General features: G+C 41.8%; 1 non-coding gene across 1 annotated transcript; it reads right to left on the bottom strand.

Annotated features, from left to right (window-relative positions):
* Nucleotides 1-4,408: 4,408 nt before the first annotated feature.
* LOC116744832 lies at nt 4,409-4,495 on the bottom strand. The gene has a single exon (XR_004347162.1). It is a non-coding gene; the product is annotated as a small nucleolar RNA SNORA40 (small nucleolar RNA).
* Nucleotides 4,496-4,963: the final 468 nt, after the last annotated feature.

Genomic DNA, 4,963 nt, shown 5'->3' with positions numbered 1-4,963 from the left:
CAGGAGTGTTCAATTATTTAATTAATTTTTGCATTTCTTTGGTTCCAAGTTTAAGTGTTATTTCAGAATATTTGAAGTACTTCAAAATGAAGCAATATATTCATTTCATAAGTATAAGTCAACAGATCTGGATGTGTTTAACCAAGTTTATAAGTAGCAGCAGGGGGTTATAAAATTAATATAAATGTGATGTTTTCATAACTTTTAATTGTGAAGTAAGTTTAGAATCACAAAAACTGAAATATTCCAGAGATTTCCTAAATCACCTTCAGTCCACTATTCCCAAAGGTAAAACCTTATATAACCACACAGTTTACTATCAAATAGAAGAAAGTGAAATTGTTACATTGCTGTTAACTACAGGGTTTATTTCTCTTGCACCAGTTTTAACATGGTTTTTAAATACCGCCTTAAACTTTATCACATATGTAGGTTCCTGTAACCAACACCCCAGTGAAAATTCAGAATGCTTTGTCAGCACAAACTCCCTCATGCTACATCCTCATCGTCACATCCTTTCTCTGACACTAATCCTATAATTTTATCATTTATAGAATATCAGAAAAATAGAATCGTTTAGGATGTATCCTTTTGAGGTTGACTATTTGAGCTTGTGAAATTGTAGAAAATAGACTTATTGGTCTCTGCCCCCGGTTTCTGGCACAGAGCTTCTGAAACCTTGTGAATTCCTGCATGAAAAGAGCATGCGGAGCGTCTCTTGTTCTATTGATGGGACTCTGGGTGGGCTCATGAATGGCTCCTGGATGGGTGCTGGCCACCAAAAGAGACTTGGAATTTTCAGCCCACTCCCCATCCTCCAGAGAGGGGAGAGGGGCTAGAAATGGAGTTACTAATCGATCATGCCTAACGTGAGGAAGCTTCCATAAAATCCCAACAATAGTAAGGGCTATGGAGAGCTTCCAGAAGGGTGAACACATTGAAGTACAGGGAGTGTTAACACACCCCCAGCTCTATGGGGACAGAAGCTCCTGTGCTTAGAACACTCCCAGATCTCACTCTGTTTCTCCTCAGCTTGTTGTTCATTTCTGTCGTTTATCGTGTCCTTTAATAAACTAATAAACACAGATAAGTGTTTCACTGAGTTCTGTGAGATTAATCAAACTCTAGCAGATTAATCAAACCCAACAAGGGGCTCACGCAAACCTCCAATTTGGAGCCAAGTCAGACAAGTTGTAGGTGGCTTGGGGACCAGCTATTTGCGATTAGTATCTGAGGTGGGGTGGGAGCAGTTGTGGGACTGAGCTCTTAACTGGTGGGATCTGGCACTATCTCCAAGTAGATAGTGTTAGAATTGAGTTAAAATGTAGGACCCAGCTGACAGGAATTGCTTGGCGTGTGGGAAACCCACACATTTGGTGACCAGAAGTGTTGAAAGTGTGTGTGTGGCAACAGGGTGAGAGTAAAGGAGAAAGACAGGAGGAAGTCTGACTGTAGCTTTTCCCAATACAGACTTCAAGTAAATTCAACCTTAGATCCAACTAGAAACTCTGGGCATCTTCTCTACTACAGAATATCAGACTGTAATAGAGGCGGGGCAGGTGCGTAGCTGTTAGTGCATGACTGGTAGCCGTCCCACTCAGCCATTGACTGGCATCGCAGTGGGTCCCTTCTCCTTCCCTTCCTCTGTGTAAGCGGAGCCCACATTCATACTGAGGGAAGATGGTTTTTTTGAGACACTAATCTGCCATCTCGGTCGGCTGGCTTTCCGGTTAAAGTCGTTACTCCTTGCCTCAACAGGTCATCTTCCGATTTATTGGCCTGACCTGCGGCAAGCAGAGCAATTTTGGGTTCTGTCCGTAATAAGACTCCAGGCAAACGGGTAGTACCCAAGGTGTTCCTGCCTAACAGCACAAGGTCACCATCATCTTGCCACTTTTGCCCAAAGTGATGACTAGAATGCATCTCACACCACGTTGGCCTTGGATTTGTTCTGGCCCCTGAAAACTTAAATTAGCTCTGTGACTGAGACTATCTCTTGCACAGAGAGGAAGGCACTGGGGTGCCCAGAAGACTTTTCCATGTCTTCTCACCCAGCAGTCTTAGCAGCTTTTATGGCCACTCCTGTTGGAAGCGCCAGAACCTCTAGGAGGTCACAGTGCTGTGTGTCCTCATAGAACCTGTGCAAGTCTTCTGGAACTGAACAAGAGCCCTCAGTGTCCCTAGCAACAGCCAATGAGGCATTGTGGGGAGAGCGCATCAAAATCAGAAATGGTTTTAAAAGGACCAGGTTCAGCCTTTGGCAGCTACTGGAGGAGTCTTCAGAGACTCAATATCTGCTGAGCCTGATTCTGGGCAAGGATCCCCAGTGAGGGGCCTGTGGGGTCAGTGAAGAGGGAATGTGTGTCAGTGACCGCATCTGGGGTTTTATTTGGCTTCAGTCACTGAGGAATCTGGGCGTTAGTGATGGGGCCTTTGATTGAGGCTTAACCTGTAGAGATTAATGATCGAAGGTCTTAATAATGGTCAGGGTTTAGGGTCTATATGTTAGGTCTGCAAGACTCGGTAATTGAAAACTGGATGGAGGTGTGAAACCAATGAGCACTGCTTCTCCCCTAGGTTAGAAATTTAACATCCAGCTCATGATCTGGAGAAGACTGGAACTGGGGGAGGAGTGTCAACGGGAAAGAGTGTCTGTGGTAAATTTCAGATTGAATTTGAGGTCAGTGTTGTGTAGGGAGTGCAGAGTTTGTCTGTGTTTGAGAGCACAGGAGTCTGGAAGTTTTGAGACCCATAGTCCCAGGCTAGTGGTGTTTAGAGACTTGACCTTTGGATGCTGGAAACATTTCTTTTCAGGTTGTCCAGTCCAAGTCCTTTCTCAAAGTTCTTATTAAAAATTTGTCTCGGGCTTCCCTGGCGGCGCAGTGGTTGAGAGTCCGCCTGCCGATGCGGGGGACACGGGTTCGTGCACCGGTCCAGGAAGATCCCGCATGCCGCGGAGCGGCTGGGCCCGTGAGCCATGGCCGCTGAGCCTGCGCGTCCGGAGCCTGTGCTCCGCAACGGGAGAGGCCACAACGGTGAGAGGCCCACGTACGGCAAAAAAAAAAAAAAAAATTGTCTCCTACATACACTCTTACCATTGTCAGCACAAAAATCAGAATAATTCACCGTGGTCAAGTGGTGTGTATAGGAATAAAGACAGGATTTCTGTTCATCTTACTGCAAAGTTTGGTCTTGGATATTTCCTTTCAGATTTCTTTGACACAAGTAAGAACAACCATTTTCCTGAGTTCTACTCCTCAGTGAGAGCCATCTCATTAAAAAAACTTTTTTTCAGGCTACCTTTCTAAAACTTGGGATCATCTGTACGAACATACATTCAAGAATCTGCCTATCGTCTAACATGGCTGTATTTCTTTTGCATTGTCTCTGGCAAATAATCGAAATTCCTGTTACTCCGAAATTCCTGTTACTCCACCTTATCACCAGCATTTCATGTTTTCAGTTTTTGGATTTCAGGAAGTCTACTACCTGGGTATTTGTATCACACTGCTGCTTTTTAAAAATTATTAGCATTATTCACATTGCTGTGTTAATTTGCATCTCCCTAACAACAAATGACGCAGACCATCTTTTCATATGCATGTTTGCCATCTGTTATCTTTGATCAAGTGTCTGTTCAAGGTTTGCCTATTTTTGAAATAGGAGTTTCTTGTTGACTTTTCAGAATTCTTTCTATGTTCTGGATACAAGTCCTTTACCAAGTATAGGACTTATAGGATGAACGTGTTGAGATTCTTTTTTTTTTTTTTTTTCTGAACAAAGTGTAAAGGTTCTTTTTTTTATTATGTGTAACATAGGCAAAATTATTTAAGTCAATAAATTTTTAAGGAATTTCACATGTTCTGATTCTTTCCACTGCCAATCACCTTAGTTCCTCCAAAGTCATAATCTTCAAGATGAGATAGCCCTTTCAAAAGAGAAGTTTTGCTCAATCCACACAATTCTTTTAGTTGGGCTTCTTTGATCTCCAATAGAATACAGACACACTTCAAAATTCTCCTCCTGTAATCTTTGGGATCCAATTTCCTCAAGCAGTTTACTTTAGGACCATGTTTAGGGTCAGGAGATGGATCTGCCTGCTTCAGAGTTTGACACCCTCTAAAAATGTACTAAGTTCAAATCATATTCACTGCTAAGCTATCACACCTTAGAACAGTACAGATCATTGGGATATGCCAATACCTTTTTAAAATCCTGACACTGTGTTCTCAAGATAAAAGCCTAAAAAAAGAAGCCATCTTTGTTTCATGTCAACATTAGAGTAGGAACTCGATATAGCTGATAATTTAAAAACTTAATATATAAGGGAAATTATCAGCTCTATAGTCCTGGAAGCAATCTTTATGTTTATCAATACACCCCCATCACTTGAATCTGTTTTAGGTATCATGTTCCTTCTTCCCTGTACCAAAACTCATACTAAACAATGAGTTCTGCGTTGCAAAAGAGGATTTTTGCACCTGTCTATAAGGAGAGTCTTTTGGGATTTTTTTTTTCTCTTTGTTTTTGTTTGTTTCTTGCCTGTGGACTTCCAAGTGTTCCAGCAGCATCTGCTGAAAAAGTCTATCTTTCTCCATTGAATAACCTTTGTATATCTGTCAAACGCTTGAGTACACTTGACTCATGTGGGTCTTTTTCTGGGATCTTTGCTCTGTTCCATTGATCTATGTGTCCTTTCACCAATACTACTAAAGGTTTATAAGTCTTGAAATCTCTTGGTGTGAGCCCTGTATGATGGTTCTTTTTGGTCAGAAGTTGTTTTGCTATTTTCAGTGGAGAAACCTGGCAAATAATACCTTTGCCAGTAGATCAGTGTTGTCATTTTGATATTCTATACCCATAAATATGTGGTGTCTTTTCCAAAATGCATAAATCCCTGTTTAATGAGGAAAACAGACCAACCTAAAAGAAGGTCAATATACAACATACCTGATCAGTACTC

Source organism: Phocoena sinus, chromosome 19 (genome assembly GCF_008692025.1).
Source record: "Phocoena sinus isolate mPhoSin1 chromosome 19, mPhoSin1.pri, whole genome shotgun sequence".
Taxonomy (NCBI): Eukaryota; Metazoa; Chordata; class Mammalia; order Artiodactyla; family Phocoenidae; genus Phocoena; species Phocoena sinus.
This window is presented reverse-complemented; position numbering and strand designations above follow the sequence as displayed.